General features: G+C 40.4%; 1 protein-coding gene across 3 annotated transcripts in view; it reads left to right on the top strand.

Annotated features, from left to right (window-relative positions):
* TSPAN9 (tetraspanin 9) overlaps positions 1-19,048 on the top strand; it is a 167,100-nt gene that overhangs the window by 4,507 nt on the left and 143,545 nt on the right. For all 3 annotated transcript variants that reach the window (XM_077174147.1, XM_054654555.2, XM_077174145.1), the window contains exon 2: positions 5,404-5,447. The gene's annotated coding sequence lies outside the window, so the exon portion shown is untranslated. The remainder of the gene's footprint in view (positions 1-5,403; positions 5,448-19,048) is intronic.

The following is a 19,048-nucleotide window of genomic DNA, read 5'->3' on the forward strand; positions in this document are numbered from 1 at the left end:
GAGGAGGGGTGAAAAAATTCTATTGTTGAAAAGCTTTTAAAATCAAGAGTACAAAACAGACAGACATGTTGTAGGGATAGCTCCAGGCAGACAGGGCAGATTAAATCATAAACATATGCTCCAATAAGCCTTTAAGTGGACAAAGGTATTAATTAAGCTTAGCATTTCTTTACAGTGATATGAATATGATGTTGTAATAGTATGATAACCATTAAGTAGTAACATACATTTAAAAGACTTGAAGTTTGCATTAATCTTTGTTTCAAAAGGTATAACAGGAAAACTTACTAAAGTTTTTTTGAAAGCACTTTTCCCTTTTGCTGTAAGAGTTCTCCTTTCTAATGCAAACACTGTCATGCTGGTCTAATTCCTGATATTTCTGAAGGTGGAAGTGACTAGTAGCTGGGTGTTTATTTCCATGATGCATGTTATGAGTGCAAAAGGGGAAACAAACTGCATTAACTAGTAAAATGCTGATGATATTTTTGGGGCTGAGTCACTGTATGTCTCTAGAATCAGCTGAACTGTGTGAACTGGGCTTTAGTTTCTACTCTGATATTGCTCAAGCAGAACTGCCTGCCTTTGCCCTGGGCTGTCCTCACTGATTTACAAGTGCTTGGATTGGTCTGTGTAAGCTCACAGTGAGGGTGTGATGGAATATATCAACCTCATACTGGCACAGGACCACAGGAGCTGCATTGTCCATGTGTGGTGTGTCTGGGCAGGAGGCAGGGCTCGACTGGAGAAGGAGCTCAGGGGGGACTGGGTGGGAAAGCAGGAGCCTGGAGGAGGCACTAGGCTAAAGGAGAGGAAGTCTGCAGCCCTCCCCTGGGAGGAAGGGCTGGAAAGGAAGGATGAGGTGGTGCATTGAACAGAGAGCTGAAATGTCACACTCTGTCAGCAGGTTTGAAGGAGACTTAACTCAAAATTTTGAGACTCTGTTCTAGGAAACAGGAATCAATACAAGTCTTAGAGAGCATAGGGCTCTGTGAACTCTCCTGTATTTGGTGTTCTTTAATTTCACTCTTACTTAAATTCATTTGACCTAAAAGATGGAGGGAGGCAAAGCTTGAAGTTGGAGGAATCCTGGGTTTAGGTCGCTGGTGGGAAGAACCCAAGTGACTTCTCTGGTGCAGTTGGGTAGTCAGTGCTGTCTCCTCAAGTGCCTTATGGCAGTATGCTGACAATCACATTTATGGTGATTTCAGCTGTACTCCAAACTCATGTTGAGCACAAGCAGGAGACTTTCTGTTTTCATTTGTACATTTCTAAAGGTTAAATAATTCAAGAATGCTTTCAAAAGCTTACTTTGTTTTCTGTTTCTCTACTGGTGTTTTTTACCTACAACTCTGCATACACTTCAGTGTAAGGTGGTTCTGCCAGGATTTTCATCCAGCTTTGTTTTAAACTGTTCCTTGATTTTGTAAATACATACTTATCCCCAAACCAGCTTTTCATTCAGTTTTAAGACTGCAACCATATGTGAATGAAGGTTGTTACGTGACTTTGTTTGAAGAAAGTGCAGCTGAAGTTGTGAAGGATTGAAAGCAATGTTCTGAGAATGTCTAGTATGTTGTTTCCACTGGAGGACAGTCTGCACAGTATTGTTTATATGTATTTATATACATGTGGACAAAATACCATTAGGGGAATGGGATAATGGTTCTGGCAGTAGAAGAGACCTGTACTAGCATGCAGATGGGAGCATGTCTCCTTGTAAAATAGAAACCTAAATGGCTGGCCTAAAAGCCTGTACAGGAAACCTTCCAAGTAAAAATTAAGTGATTTTCTTTCATACATCAGAGCTTTTGGATCTCTCCAGTGCTGCTGTGCTGTCTCAGAAAGTTTTGCCAAGTAACAGTGGCTCTGAGCATTAGAAAAGCTCTTGCTGATCTGTTTCCCAGCAGTGGAGAAAGCAGCAGGACTGGCAAGACTTTTCATTCATAGAACCTGGGACACTGTGGACAGCAGCAGAGGCATCTATAGGGAGGATATAAATAGCACAGACACCTAATACTGAGCTATTGGGTGCCATCAAAGATGAAGAGCAAGGGGGAAGAACTGCAACTCTGGGAAAATTCCCAATATATTCCCCTCACACCTACTCAGGATGGAAGATCAGCTAAATCCCACACACTGAAACTGCTGCTGTTTCATGTGGGAGGACTGAGGATGGTATTTCAGGTGAATGTGGTCAGAGATTGTGATATGAAGGCTATCGTAAATGTAATTGCTGGGACCAGTGATTTGTAGAGTGATTTGACTATCTGTAGAGGAAGAGACTTCATTGAGAACAGGAGCTTCTTGGATATGTGTGCTCTATTCTAGTTATATAGAAGGCAAAGTAAAAAGGACCATGAAGTAAAAACGGGATTTTCTAGGGAGAACCAGGAGGAGGAAATGAGAATAGAGTCTTGAGTTCCCACACCAATGCAAATTCATCTGGATAGCTTTGAGTTGTCCAAGTTCCATGTTGATGCACCATTTCCCTGGTGAATGGTCACCACAAAGTACCTCTGAAGACTTATACAAGAAACTCTCACATTTTCATTCTGTTTTTTGTAAAATAATTTCTGAAGATATCTTTCTTAATGCAGTCAGTTTGCCCTGAAAAATCCATCTTCAGCTGCCTACTCTCCAGGGACACCCAAATAATCTCTATTGCATCTTGCTTTCTTTTATGAAAACAAAAAATCCTGCTTGTTTTAAATCATAGCTTGGTTTTCACAGCTATTTAGCCTCTATCTTCAGTTCTTCCTTCTTATTCTGTTCTTCATTAGTTCCTCTTTGAAGAGCTGAGGAAGTTCATTCTGTGGTAAGAACAGAACAGTTTTGCTATCTTTAGTCCATTTCTTCCTCTCTGTTTCTACATTTAACCACACAAAGGAAACAAAGCTGATCCAAGTAATTTAGATATGTTGCTGTTTTTTTCTGAACTGCATTTTAAAGAGCTCTTTAAGGAGATACGTTGCTTCATTTAGGAATTTCTTTCTTTCTGCTTTAGCAAGTACTATTTAGTTCCTCTGTTTCTAAAATTTGAAAATAATTTATCAAAATCTTCTTAAGACCCTTGTTTGTTTTGAAGGTGCTAAGTCATCTCCCTCCTTTACTTCTAAGAGATACTAAGAAGTGATGTTCATTGCTTCATATTCTCTTAAGTCTTTATTAGAAGATCACTACCAGACTGTTTCTGCTTGTAGCACTGGACAGCCCAGTTTCTGTTTCAAAGTTCTCTAAGTGGTTAGAGCTGTAGGTTGTAATTTTATTAATAAAATGCACTCATACTTGAGGTACAAAATACCCCCGTGGCAAGTTCGAAAGTGTCAAGGACAACCAAAGTAGGTACTTATGTGTGATGGTGACATTGATCCAAAGCACCTATTTACAAAAGCAAGCAGATGTTGCTTGCCCTTGGGCCATGGTTTGAGGAACTGGAAGACAAGAATGCTTAGTTTAGAGATTGAGGTGTGGTGATATACCTAAAGGCTACCAGGAGATAAGTGCCTACCAGTCACTGTGCTTTCTAGAAGAGAAAAGTGCAGCATTTTCTTCTTCTAGGTTTTGTTAAGCCTCAGAAGTTATAGGACGTCTGCTTTGGAAGGTGGACTTGTCTCCTTACTTTCTTCTGCTGTGAACTGTGGATTGAACACAGTGTCTGGCTGCTCAGTACAGTTCCCTACTCTTGGAGAAAACATAGTGAAAGATTTGAGTTTTTGAAGGACTTGCAGAGTGGCTGTTCCTTGCATCATAGTTTTTGCAACAATCTTGTACCTACCCAAGCCATGTAGTGAATCTTTGGGGGTATGAACTGAGGTCTTTGGTTGCATCTGCCCATGAGTTCTTATCTCACCAGTTCTGGTCTGTCAGATGAGCCTTGTTTCTTTGAGTTTATTATTAATGTTTACCTTTGCCAGCAACAAGATCTCCTTAACAGTTTTCTTGCAGGCATTTCATTTTCCTTTTTTTAATTTTACAGTGTAGAGCTGGCTTTTGTCAAGCCAGTCTATGTACCTCTGACGTGGCTAGGACTTACCTGTTTTACAGGATCACATGACTTGAAGGGCTCCTCTCAGACCATTTCTGCCTTTGCTACAGATTGTGCTGTGTTCATAACTGGTTTATATCAGTGGTAAAGAAAGTTCATCTATAAGTGTAGCTGACAGCATGTTGTGTGTGACAGCAGTTTGACTAACTTGCTCACATCTACACAATGGAACTGTGGGAATCTTGGCTAATTTAATTCTTGGTTTTTAAAAAAAATATTTATTTTATTATATATTAGTTACTGATTAGCTACCCTTGACTTCAATATGGGTACTTCAATGGCTGAAATTGTTGTCACCTGTGTCACTGGGGAGCTGGTTAGGTTGTGTGGTTGCCATGTAGCATGACAAGTGCTTGCCATGGAGCATGACATCAGTGATGAGTTCACTTTAAAGGAAGATGTGTAGAAGTGATGTGTATGACCTCTTGAAGTCTTCACGTGCTGAAGCACGTCAGTAAACAGACTGTGAAATCAATATCAGTGTTTCATTGATACTTGATACAGTGAAGAAGGCAAAGAGAAAACATTATTTTAGAAATCAACAACAATGGAATGATGGAAACATTTCCATTGACCAAGTTTGGTGAATGATCACAATTTAAAAAAAAATACTTAGTCTGTAATTATTTTTTTTTGTTTGTTTGTTTGTTTACAGCTGCAATAATATTGATGGTCTTTTAAACAGTGGAGATGGTACTGCTCCATGTGTTTCCTCCATGTGGTTGAAGGAAATCCTAGTCTCACTTTGCTAACTGTAGCACTCTTCTAACAGTGGGGTGGTGCTGTTACAGGCTTGAAAGCTCCAGTATGAACTGGATAAGGTGGAGTGCTTTCTGTTGTGTGTTTTTGTCCCAGAAGTAAAGGACTCTGTGTTGTACTAGAAGCAAAGGTGACATCTGGACAAGACAATTGGAGGAGAGTTTATCATGAAGGGTCTTGCTTAATTTCTAGTTGGCTGCTGTAAGCAGGTCATCAGGAGTCATGGTGATAATGGGGGACCTAAATGTCAAGGGGTAGAAGCACTGGATTTTTTTACTAGTATTTCTGATTTAATAGACACACAGGTTTTGCTTTTCCCCATGATCTCCGTTTTCCCTTTAGTTTCTGTTTTAATATTTTGCCTATTGCCATTATTTAAACTTGAGTCCAGATCAAATCAGTATATTATGCCCTGGGGACCAGTGTTAAGACTTACTCCTTTTGTTCAGGAGCAGGTGGAATTTGATATTCCTTTTCCTGTTTGTTTTTTTAAATCTCCCTAAATTTCTCCTTTCTGTCCTCCTAAGCTAATTATGTTTTTAGTGGGAAGTGGGTCCAAAAGACAAATAAATTCATTTTGTTCTTCTTCTTCTTTCCAGGTTTGGTCTGTGACTTTTTCCTTGGTGTACATCCAGTTACCTCAGTAAGTAAGATCTCGGTGAAGGATTCTTGGAGTCATTGAGCTTTATCATTAATATTCTTCACATTGACATTAAGGGAAGACGAGTTGGTCCAACACTGAGCCCTTACAAAACCTTCTTGTAATCTTCCTGCCACAAATGCTGAGAGAGTCCAGAGTAACATGGTTTTTGTTGGGATCATCTCCAAGTGCTGCCATAAGTACTGAAGGAAATGTAACAGAGGAAGACAGTAATCCTCTTTCTTACATGCAAAGATTCCTCTTCCCCTGTTTTCTTACCTGTAACATTTGTAGGGAAAGGAGGCAGAGAAGAATGAAACAAGGTTCCAATTGAGAGCAATTTCATTAGTCCGCATAAGTTACATCCTTTTGTGAAAGGGTGGATCTATAAACAGGCTTAGAAAAACAGACTCATTTTAGAGGAACCCAGGGCTACCCTGGGGTTGGGTGTCTTCCTACAGCTGCAGACCCATTGCTTTGTATTTTTACATTTGCTGTGTTCTTCAGGGATTTAGCCTTGGCTAGGAGCAAGTGGCAGGTGTGCCACTGCTTACCTTTCATTAAGTTTCTGACATAGTAGAAGAAACAACTTCTGCTCCTTTAGGGAAAGCAAGGTGATCCACCTTTCTGCTGAATGCCATGTGTTCTGCCAAAGGCTGCAAGGAGTGCAGTTTGATAAATCTAAGCAACAGAGAGCTAATAGTCCACTCTTGTACTTGGCTTGCCAAGAACTGTTTCATACTTCTGTGCTGCTGTGTAAAACTTGTCATGACAGCTGCAGGCAAAGAACATCTACTGTTGTACATTTTGGGATGAGTGATGAAAGATTACGGTCTGTGAAGGGAAAGAATCCCCTTGCAACTGGGAAAAGCTAAGAATATGTTAGGTGAGGCTATGAAAAAGGAATGCTGGAGCTTTCCTTTACTCCTGTGTAAATCATCATTAGAGGTGATGCTGCTCAATGGCCCAGTCTTGGGGATACTGTAAAGATGCATTGACTTAGGGATACTGTTTATTTAAGAAAGAACTGGGAAATATCCTGAGAGGGTTTTCAATGTCAAGGCAATAGTTCTGTTGTCAACTGCTTTGGAAAATTTCACTTGTAGGATTTGTATGTTTCCAAGAGAAAAATCAGTAATAGGAGGTATACAACTAGCTTAAAACCTGTACATTTGATGTTGGACATGATTGTGGTTTAACCCCAGCCAACAGCCAGGCCCCACACAGCTGATCACTCACTCCCCCACCAATGGGACTGGGGAGAGAACTGGAAGGGTAAAAGCTGGAAAACTCATGGGTTAAGCCACAAGCACAAGCAAAGCAAGGAATTAAATCACTGCTTCCCATGGGCAGGCATGTGTTCAGCCATCTCCAGGAGAGCAGGGCCCATCACATGTAATGGTGACTTGGGAAGACAAAAGCCCTCTCTCCAATCTTCCTCCCTTTCTCCTTCTTCCTTCACTTGATATGCTGAGCACGATGTTATATGATATGAAATATCCTATAATATTTCCTTTGGTCAGTTGGGGTCAGCTGTCCCAGCTGTGTCTCTTCCCAATTTCCCACATACTTGCAATTTCCTCGCCATGGCAATACAAGAAGCAGAAAAGGCCTTGGTTCTGTGTAAGCCCTGCTCACCACCACCAAAAACCATCTCTATATTATCAACCCTCAATTTGTGTTCAGCACAAATCTAAACCACAGCCCCATACCAGCCACTGTGAAGAAAACTAACCCCAAAACCAGCACAGATGTGAATAGCTTCCTGATATTTCTGTTGCAAGAGAAAGAATGAAAAGATAGATGAGGGATGTTAGGCATGGACACAGGTAACATCTGTATTTGTAGTAGATGAGACACAATGTTACAGTATGTAAGATAAAGAGCCTATGAAATTTCATGCTGTAGAATTTAAGATTGTTATGAAGAGTCTTGGCTTGGTCATAAAGTGTCTCTCTGTAGGGCTGCTGTGTGTTTGCATCTTGCAATGATTTTTCTGATTACCTTTTGCATGTGTGCCATGCTCTGAATCACCCAGAATGGTGGTTTCTTGATTACTGTGTCCTAGGAGAGCTGGGTGATTGAGTGCACTAGGGAAAAGACAGCTGGGAAAGATTGAAGTGGATGTTATTTGTTCCAGGAGTTTTCTTTCTGTTCATTCCAGTGCCACTTGAAATGATGGCTGTATTGTGAGCTCTTTCATCTTGTTTCCACACCTTTAAAATTTGATACTGCAGAAATTAATGTAACATCATCTATAATGTTAAAGCTGCCTCATGTTATGAAAGTGAGAACTCCCACAGCAGCCTTAATTCTGCACCCAGAAGAGAATGCAAATCAAGTTAGTGTCTTATGTTACACCATTGTGTATCACTGGGCACTAGGATGTACATTTTGGCAAATATTTACATTTCAGATCTGGTCCAAGTCCATGGCAGTAATAAAATATCATGTGTTAATTATGCTAAATGATCATATTACACTGGTAAATGGGAATAGGATTGATTCCCAGAATGCTGATCTGTGATTCACATCATCAAGGACTACAAAAGAATCCACATCCCTTAGAGAGGGAAGACAAATAGGATATTTCAAACATTTTTCTTGCATGCATGGTAATATGCAATTTTCCCCCTTTTCATTATGTTTCTGAAATCTGTTTCACAGCAAATTGAAAAATTAGTATCCCATGTCTAATGGAGGTTTAGAAATTACCCTACTTTCTTACCTTGCTTATCAGTGTTAGCTACTGGATTTCAGATACGCTTTTGTATTAATTCAAGCATTTTCCTTTCAAAGTGGTCTATTTCTGTGAAGAAGATAGGACTTGAACATGCTGAGCAGAATGGGAAACATGCTTTTTGCTTTCTATGAAATGTACTCATGCATATTAAAAAGCTTGCCAGACCTGAATTTCTAGAATGAACAACAAATTGTTGTTAAAATAAAGTGATTGAATGCCTTGCTGATGTGTGGTATTGAAGTTGAGTGAAATGCTGCTACTTATCACTCAAAATTAAATAGAGTGTATTACAAAAGCTATTGTAGGAGAGGGCTGAGTAGAGAGCTCAGACCCAGACTGAATAGTGAAGACAATCTTCAGCTATATCTTAAAACCAGCACATCCTGGTTTTAAGTGGGGATTTTTTAGTGTCTGGAAAACACTGTTGTGTAATGAAATCAAAAAGGGTGTGTGAGATGCTTTGTGATGGCTTACTTTTGGCAGGCAGCCATTCTAGGTGAGATGGACATTTTAACATGTAGAATGTATTGAATTATGGGTTTTAAGTGTTTAAGGTGCTATTGTATGGGAACAAGTTGTCACTGTGCTCTACCCATGTGCTGGACTGTGAGGCGTTCTAGGGTGATCCTGGGTACCTCATTGGGGCTGTTCTTCATTTGTGTGGTTTATTTTGGACTGTGAGCAGGGTCATTGCTCTCAAGGTCTTCATACTGTGCCCAGCAGAGTGAGGCACAGAGGGGAGGACCTGGGACCTACTGAACAAATACAGGCTGTAAAATTTGATCCAAAATGAGATCAGGCAAGCAAGGCGAGAAAGAGAAGTATGAGAAGAGGTTTTGTTAACTTATATTGGCTGTCTTACAGTCATAGAGATAACTTGATGACCCTGTTGTGCCAAAGGCACATATTTGTAAAATGTGTGAAACGTGCTCGGATGTTCCACAGTTGGGCTAACACGTTGTTCATGTCTGATTTGAACGAGTACTTGGCATCAGTCTCTGTTCACAAGAAGAGCTTGTCTAATTACATGGATTATGTTAGACCACATCTTCAGGGGCATTATTAGAAGTTCTTCTAAGGTAGCCTGAGGAAAAGAAAGTTGCTGTGGGCAGTGGCCTTGGGATTGGCATTAGGCCAGGTCAGGGTAATTTAATTTTCAGAGTCTCAGTTTTAAGCTGCATTCTGAGGCCTTGAGGCAAAATTGTAAATGATCCTGTCCTGTAAGTTACTAAGTAATATGATACAGCTAAACTTTAATGTGCCATAAAGTTAAATCTCCATGTATGGAGCACCCCACTGGCAAAAGATAAATTAGTTATGGGGAAAGGAAAATTATTTCTCCCAGAGATACTGTTAGTTAATCGCTGGTTCTTCTCAGGTTGCTTGAACCTGGAATATTTGTCCCCATCATTAATTAACATGTTTTATTATTACTTCTGCTCCCTTGGAATATCAGATTTGTGGCACTTTCCCATGGGTGGATTTTTATTTAAGTTTTTTAATATGGAGAAAGATTTTCACTTGAGTATTTAGTCACACATATAACCAAATCTCCTTATGAATGATGGGGCGAGGCTGTCTCTTACTTGTTTGTCATGTGAGAGAAGGCATGGAGGAATGTGTTGGAGCACAGTTTTCTGCTCTTACTTAACTTGTTGTCCTTATTGCCTGTCACCAGGCTCCCACAGGGCAGATCTTGGGCATGGCAGCCCCTGAAAGAAACTGCAGGGTCCATCTCTCTGGGCTGAGCCAGTTTGTGGTACCTGTTTTGTTGCATGCAGTGTATCGTCTGCTTCTCTGTGATGGAATAAAAAAGCCTCATTATAAATAGTGCTATGTAGATATTCCTATGGTAGCCTACTGGACAGCTGTGAAGTAAAGTAAATTTCTTAAAGCAGTAGTTTTCATTTTTACTGTTATCAGCCCTTAAGCATTTTCTGGAGAGTCTCTGTATACTCAGTTCTAATGCACTTTGATTTCTGATTTATTGTCTGCTGTATTTAAATTGTTGACCCAACTATTCATTTCTGTTTGGTGTATATCACACTCATGCAGCTATGCTTCAGAGAGGCTGTGAATGGTTAGGTTTTTTTGTCTTTAGAAAGCTCAAGGAACTGATCTTACCAGAGTACCAAAGCTTTGATTGTCATTGGATTCTTTCTTGCTCTTTCTTTTCTCGCATAAAATTAGTGCTCTTGTAATCCCTTTCTTTCAGTGTAGGAGAGAAATCTGTGTCTTCATGTGGGCACAGGTGGGAATTTCAGGAGCTGCATTACTTTCCTTGCTAGTAACACTGGAATCCTCCCCATCATTTACAAAGGGGTACTGCTGTCACTCAGCAGAAGCATTTGTAGTATCACAGAGGTTAGAGATGCCAGTGAGGAAAAAACACTACACTTTTCAGCCAGCCCTCTGCAGAGCCAGTATCAAATTTCTCCCTACTAATGTGTTTCTTGGCACTTTGGTTCAGTGGATTTTCCAGCAAAAATGGGTGCCCCTTAGGCAGGTAGGTTTCCCCCTAGCAGAGGCACAGAAGTGTATTCCTAATACACTTGATAATTTTTTTGCAGTGTATCATTATCGATTGTAGAAGTCATTGCCCAGTTTTTTTCCAAGCCCATTTTCCAAGCCAAGTTCAGTGCTTTTGAAAAAGAAGTTGGGGATCCATGTAGGTATCAACAATAGCTGTTAATCCTGTTTTTATTCCCTTTTGTCAAGCTAATCCATCACTCTCCTGCTTTGTGTTCTGCCATGGCAGTACTGGGGGCCTGTCGGCTTGTGCTCAGCCCTGTGCTGTTCCTGACTGAGCTGTGCTACTCAGCTGCTCTATCTTTGCCATCCTGCCAGTTCCTTCCCTGCCTGCCTCTGTATTGCCCTCAGGCTGACATGGAGATTAATTGACCTAGTATCACAGGATGTTTCCTCTTTTGAAGTCCTCTCTCCAGCAATGTTTAAGAAGGAAAAAGGGAGAGTTTGATAACAGCTAGTTGGCTAGCTAGGATTTGGTGGGCAACATCTGAGGACAGCTAACACAAAGCAGCATTATTAATGGGAAAACTATGGCATAAATGCACTATTGCTATACAGAGCACAAGAAGTGAAAGATGGAAAGCCTATTGTATTTCCTCAGTTTGCCCTCAGTAGTGGGTTTCAGAGGCTCATGCACAGATCTCATTGTTATAAATACATATTATAATATCAGCTTTTTGAAAATATAAAAATGGATGCTATATGTATAATGTTAAGGTAACTGCTATAAAGATACAGTTTTTATTTCTGCTATTAACTAAACTTAGACATAGTAGTGAAAGAGCTGATGCAGTTGTACTTGTGCTAATTGAGCTGCCTGCTTGGTTGGATAACACCCAATGAACGTATGATGAAAACCCCTGCTACTGATATGCCAACTATCAGCACCTACCCTCTGTAGAAAATATGGACCAAAGCCCAAGCTGGAGGTGATAATAAAAACAGAATAACACCACAGCCAAGAAATGTATATGCTCTAAAAAGGCAGACCCAAGGAGAAGCCATGCTAAACGGTTCTTGGAACATGTAAACTAGTTTGGGGAAAAGTTTAAATATTAAATTGTTTATGAATATGCAATAGGCTGATGCAATAGAAAAGGTGGTGTGTAAAGGTGTCTCTGAAATAGCAGGTGTGCTCCTGGCTGAATGCCAAGCACCTGGCCGTTAACTTTGCTTTATTTTTGTATCCTGTTGCCCTTTATTAAACTTTTAAATTTTACCAGGAGAGTGAACCTTGTTTTTCACATCCTGAAATAACTCATCAGGAAACTTCTTCTTCTTCTAAATGTTCTGCATCAAGCAAATTGCAGAACCTTACCTGATTCAATTATTTGATTGAATTGAGAGTGGATAAAACCTATTTGGGGCTTGATAGGGTATTCAGTAACAAAGCCAGGCAACAAAGTGAGATGCAAATCGGAAGACACACAAACCGACAAGAGCCTGTCACATGGACCGGGAGGAGTGAAGCTGCAAACATTTTGAAGCGGCCTATTTGATGCTCTGCAAGATGGGTAAAATTTAAACTCAGGGTTGCTAGCATTTGTCCCATCTTTGTGTGTTTATTTTTGCCTTCTGTTCCAGGGGAGCACATTAGGTCAGGCTTGACTGTACATTGCCAGCAGTGCTGAGAATGACGGGAGATGCTGTAGGCATGGAGAGTGAGCCATGCATGACTAAGAACAGAAATGGAATTCAGTGCCTGTGACTCTGAATAGGACAGATAACACAGATTTGTGTGGAACAGTTGCAAATGCAGACTCTTCCTTACAGAAAAATTATTAGAAAAATTAGTTTGAATTTGGGAAGAAAGTAAGCTTAAAACACAATCAGGCTTTGCAAAGGGCTCTTGTGTCTGAAATGAATGTTCACCCACAGAGTGTTGATACTGTAGTATTTTTGGATTGCTCTCAACCTAAAAAAGCTGAAAGGTGATGGTTTTGTCATATAAAACTGCTGATAATAGGTATGTTAATACAAATTATTCAGCAGAACTTGTATCATGATGAGTATATTTTTGTCAAAATAATTTTTGTGATCTTTTGAAAGCGTTGATGCAATTTAAGGTGAAAACAGAAAACTAGATAATTTTAGATGTCATGGTTTGATTTTAAAATGTGCTTTCTTTTTTAAAAGCATATTTTGAAAAAGTTAATGACTACAGTTAGTTTATCTTGTCTTGAGGGATTTACTTTTAGCCTAAATAGTGTTTATGTGTCTAATTTAAGTGTGCTTCTTTGGCAACATTGCCTGCTTGTTTCTTACATGCTTTGTGCATATCAAAAAGAGTATAGGAAGAGTCAGGAAGAACTTAGGGAAGGCTGCGTGTTGTGACGTGTACGTTTTGCTCACTGTGTCAGGAAAATCCACAAACCCCAGAGGTTTATGTCCAAAAAGGAGACAAGGGAGTCCTTCAGCTTTATTAGAAATAAAAGGGGAGTCTACTGGGGTGCACACCCGCAGGGTTTTCTCTCTCGAGGTTTCGGAGGGTGCAGCCTCCCATGATCCCAAACTCCCAGCCTCATCTTGTTTCTCTTCTTTCCCCATTGCTGAGGCATTAGGAAGGTACAGCCTTCCCGAACCGCCTACCATACATTGCCCCCCTGAACCTGATGTTTTACGCTAAAGCTCAGAAGTTCAGGCTTATGCAGCCCCTTGTCTGTTTCAGGAGCCAAGGTGTCAGGGCTCTGCAGCAAACCTGCAGCCCGAAGTCAGCAGAGACATTGACACCCATTGCAAAGACGTTAACACCACACCTTCAGCCATCAAACTCTTTGTAAAGACACCAGCTTTCCTCTTGACTGTTTTGGTGTCAAAATTTTTAATGGTTGCTGTGCAATTTCAGCTTAAGGCCTTGTGAACGTTGTTACTTGAAATATGGATCTTTAAGCCTATTTGTTTTTCTCTTATGCCTTGTGATTTTAAGTTCTGTTCACCTACTGGAAAGTAGAGATTTGCCAAGAGCTGATTTTTGTCTGGGAGCCTCACACAGAAGTGTCAGGTGTGCTCTTTGTCCATCCACACCTTGGTGCTGTTTGGGTCATTCCAGAGGCATGCAAGATAGGAGGAGGACTCCAGGAATGAACTGAAAATTAATAATTTGCAGTTTTGTATAAGTAAATCAGCATGCTATTAAAACTGGTATTCTTCCTTGTGATTTATTATTTTAACCTTGGTACATAATTAAACAAAAAAAAGGAGGGAATCTCTGGAAAGCCAGTGAGTATGTCTGTATAACAGTACTAACTTTTACCTTTTGCATTTACTGACATTTGTGTATATCTGGCTTTCAAAGCTGACAGCTGAAATAAAAATGTTGTCTCAGGGACAGCACTGACCTTTGTTAAGGTTTTTTTCTTGTCACAATTGTTTAGTGCTTTGGTCTTCATTCTGCTTGGGTGTTTTTCTTTTTTTTTTTTTCTGGAGTAGTGGGGTGGCTGTTTGTTTGGTTTGGGCTTTGTTTTGGTTTTTTGTCATTTGTTTTTGCTTTAAAGCTGCTCACAGTGCACCTTTTATATATTGATGTGATACAGTACACAGTGAAGACTGAAGCTGGCAAAGAGCTGGTGCCACAAAATGTACTTTTTTACTTTTTCCTGCTTTTCTATTTTCATGCGAGTGCTTCCTTTGATAGTAGCCCAGAACAATACATAGCCTAAACTCTAATTTTTTTTATTTTAACAATTGTTACTTGTTCAGGAACAGTGCTTTACAGTTGGCTAGTACCAGTCATCCACAACTGGTGGATGAGGGTGCAGTTGAGGGAATCCAGCCAAGCTCTGACAAATTCCTGTTTGTTAAAGCATCCTGAGCTACCCAACTTGAAATGTATTAGATGAGGCTGATGAACCCTTGATGAATGAGAAGATGTAGCAGAATGTGGAAAGAAATGAAGTAGTTTGGGCATGGAAATTTTCTCTTTTAAGGGAAGGAGTGTAAAAAGAGAGAAAAAGACTAATCTTCCGCATTTGTATAGGTTAAAATAATGTAGTGACTTTATCTGCTTTTTGTTCTTTGCACTCAGATTAAATGAAGCTGCAGATCTCTTTGTGTACCCTTGTTTCAAAATAACATCTGCTAATTCACCTTAGGCTCTTCTATTTACATTATCATAACTCCATGGATACCTAACTGAAACAAATATATGAAATACTTAAAATTGAAAATATATGGTATTATTATTCATGCCATCGTATCTTTTAATTTAGTAGTCTCCCAAGATTCTTAAAAGAAAGAAGGGGAGGTTCACTGAAATACAAAGATGGTGAAACAAGAAAATAGGGTGGTTCTTTTCATATATCCTTATTATAGGTTGTAGAAGTCATCATCAGGGTTGATGGTGGGGCTGTGAGTTTAAAACAGTTTGAGGTTATAGTTAGGTAGTGAATACAAAATATAACACACAAGAATTTGTAATTGGTGTGGGATATTAAAACTTGGTTTCAGCTCTTAAGTCTATTTTCCACCTATTAAGTTCAATTAGGGATTTTCAAGTATGAACCATTTTTCTTTTTACCAACTGCTGTGAGGTTCTTGTCCTGTTTGAGGACAGCTCTGGGTATTTCAAGGCTGCACATGTTGTAATCTTTTCTTCAGTGCAGCACCCTCAGACTGTGTTTTGTGGTGCATCTGCTCTGATCTGACCACGGTGCCCACGAACAGGAAATTTGTGGGCACCGGTGAACTTGTGGTGCTGTAGGAGCACAGCTCATGGCTGCGTCACCATGTCATGGGAAGGTGGTCACATCTGATCAAAGGCATGCTTATTAGTCAGCAAGAATGGGGGGGCATTTTCCTCCTGTTTCAGTACCTTCTGTTGTGAAACCAGAGTGTATTTTATGTGAGTGCCAGGAAAGAGAGAGAAAAGAAACAGGCTGTAGGCCCCTGGGGAATTTTTCTGCCCACAGCTGTAGGACAGTTAACAAAGATGATGGGAAATTGGGTTAGATGAGTTGTTTTGCGAAAGTGGATGGATGCCAGACTAGATGCTGTACTAACTCAGAGAATCCCAAAGGATGGCACATGTGCTAGTTGTGGTATCTGAGCATGCCCAGGCAGCAGAATTGTATTACCATGCTGAGAATGGTCATAGAGCAGCAGCACTGCCATAAAAGTATGTAGCTGACCAAAGTGATTTTGAAACTTCTGTCTTTGATGAGCTCTGGTCAGCTTTAGAGACCTTGACATTCCTATCAAATATTTTTAAACATCATTCTATGTTTTAAAACTGTATTTGTCTTTGTCTTCCTAAAGATCTCACTGGGCTTCAGAGATCCAGTGTGCTTACTGTGATGTAATGCCTTCTGCTGATACTGGTGTGAACAGCATTGAATTTTTTGACAGATTTCACAAAACTGCTTAACAAAAGTAGCTGTGTAATGTGGGTGACTGTATCTGTATGTGTAACTGAGAGTCATGGGAGCAACTTGAAGCCAAGTATTACATCAGACTCTGCATTCCAGGCAGTGATTTGGTTTGGCCCTGCTGGATTATTGCTGCTCTCAGAGTTTGTGTCAGCAAATTTACTCATGATTGACATGGATTTTTAGTCCAGATTAATGGAATTAAGTGTAGGCCCCATTGTTGACTATCGTGATCAGATACTTGACACTACTCCACAACTGGCAGCCTTCATGCCAGTGGTGCTTCTTATGGAGCAGACATGGTAAGGACAATGCCACTACAGATGTGATACCCAGGCCAGGAGTCACCATCTGTGTCATGGAAACTTTCCAAGGGCTTGCAGCCTGATTAAAAGCCTGTGTCTATATGACCTTGTGCATCTTGGTGCCCATATCAATATGTTTGTACTGAGGGAGTGGGGACACTGTTTTAAATTTTCTTGAAACAAATGCTGCTAACTAAGCAGATAAGCTGTGGGTGGAGCGCAGGCATTCCTCAATGCTGCAAACATATGCCAGCACTCCTTGTGCATTGTATGGTGCAGGAAGCCTTGGGATAGGCAAATTAAATTTCAGATATTAAAGCCATTTCAAGAGCCATTTTATAATGGTTTATAAGGTGATGTTACTTGCAGACTCATTCAGGATGGAAGGGACCTCCAGGGGTCATCCAGCCCAGCTCCTACTCGAAGCAAGATCAATGCTGACTTCAGACTAGGTTGCACGGATGTTGTTCAGATGGTTCTTAAAAATCTACATGGACATAGATTCCACAGTCTCTCAGATACTTGTTTCAATACTTCAGAGCAGTGATTTTTTTTTAATGTCCTGTGGCAACTTCAGTTGCCTATTTTCTCCTACCACATACTTTCATAAAAAGCCTGGCTCATGTTCTTGGTAACCCTCTCTTGGGAATTGAAAGTCTGCTATTGTGTTCCTCCAAAGCCTTCATAAGTGAAGCAAGCCTGTTTTTATCAGCCTTTCCCACAGGTCCAGAGTTCTAATTACCTGAGAAACTTGGTGATCTTTGGCAGGACTTGCTCAGGTTTCTTATGGAATAGTTTGGGTTGGAAGGGACCTTTTAAAGGGCGTCTAATCCAGCCCCCTGCAATGAGCAGGGACATCTTCAACCAGACCAGGTTCCTCAGAGCCCCACTTAACATGGCTTGAATGTTTCCAGGGATGGGGCATCTATCACTTCTCTGGGCAATCTGTGCCAGTGTTTTATCACCCTCATTGTAAATCTGAGTCACCATCATTATAATCTAAGTTGGTTCTCCTTCAGTTTGAAACCTTCCCTCTTTGTCCTATCAGTGCATGCCCTTGTAAAATGTCTCTCTCCAGCTTTCAGGCCCCCTTTAGGTATTGGAATGTGCTATAAGGTCTCCCTGGAACCTTTTCCAGGCAGAACCACCCCAACTTTCAGCATGTCTTCATCAGAGAGATGCTCCGGCCCTCTGTTCATCTTCACGTGCCTCCTCTGGCCTCACTCCAACAGTTCCACAGCCTTGATCAACACTTTCTTTTACTGGAGGCTCAGAATTGGATTTAGTACAGTGTTGAGTAAAGGAAAACAATCACTTTTGTTATCTACTGTGCATTGTCTTGTGGATACAGTACAGTAAGCTTTTAACCTTCATTGCAATTCCAAGTCCTGTTTAGCCCCATCTCCACTGGTACCCACAAATCCTTTTCAGCAGAGGTCCTTTCCTGGCAGCCTCTTTCTCTGGCCTGTCTGGGTTCCTCAAAATGGTAGCTCTGCCCTGGAGCTTATTGTCTGCATCCCCTAGTTTGCTGTCATTTGCAAGCCTGATGAGAGTGGACTGTGTCACCTTCTCCAGGTCACTGGTAAAGGTGTTAAACAGGACAAGCCTCCAGACAGACCCATGCTATACTCTCCTCATTGCTGGCCCCAGCATAGATCATGACACTTCAACCGCTGTTCTTCAAGCCCAGCCTTCCAAGCAGTTTTTTACCTCTCTAGTTGCACACCAATCCAGACTGTCAAAAGGCTTGCTGAGGTAAATCACATCCACTATTCATTGTCCACAAATCCAGTTGGTCAGGCATTATTTGTCACTGGCTGACCTGTGTTGGCTGGTCCCATTCATCCATACCATGTGCATATGCACAGGAATGTGTTCCAAGAATACCTGGTTCATACTCCAGTTCGTGCTGACCCTCTGCAAAACAGCTCTGTCTGGTTGGTGCCAAGCTGACCGTGAGTCAGCAGTACACACAACTTAAAACTTAGTTCATCTATTAGAACATTTCTCCTTCTATCAGTACTTAATATTTTTAGGAGTTTAACTTATTGTTATATGAACTTTGTCATTGGTGCTCAAGATTTTATTGAATTTGCTGATAAAGAACCTTCCAGAGATGGTTTTCTTCTGAGCTTTCCTTTTTATGCATGGTAATTAAAATCAAGTTGAAATTTATATGTGGAGCCTGAGGAGGAAAAGGAGAATTTTTCAGCCATGCTTATATAAACAGTTTGTTTTAAGTAGAGTGAATTATAAAACCCAGTATTCCTTTAATTTTCATATTTGCTTATCTTACAACTTGGGTTATGAAAATAGATGATTGATTCTTTTCTTTTTTAAAAATTCTAATAATTTAGTTTTTTTAGCATCAAGCAGAACTTTTCCTTACGCCGAAATAAAGGGCTGAAGCTGAATAAAAGATCTCCCATAATTTCATATAGTTAGTTGCTGTGGGGCAGAATTGCATGTTACAGGAAAGGTTTGAATACCTTAATTTTAAAGGAAAAATTGGCCCCGTGCTATTTTAAAATTTAATTTTTAATTTTTAGTTTCAGAGTGATTAAAAGTAAACCATAGTGAGTAATTTCGTAACTCAAGCGTCTTTTCAGCCTCGCTCTTGACTTACCCGTGCATTCATTTTAACACTAGAGGGCAGCTGAAACA

Source organism: Agelaius phoeniceus, chromosome 2 (assembly GCF_051311805.1).
Source record: "Agelaius phoeniceus isolate bAgePho1 chromosome 2, bAgePho1.hap1, whole genome shotgun sequence".
Classification (NCBI taxonomy): domain Eukaryota; kingdom Metazoa; phylum Chordata; class Aves; order Passeriformes; family Icteridae; genus Agelaius; species Agelaius phoeniceus.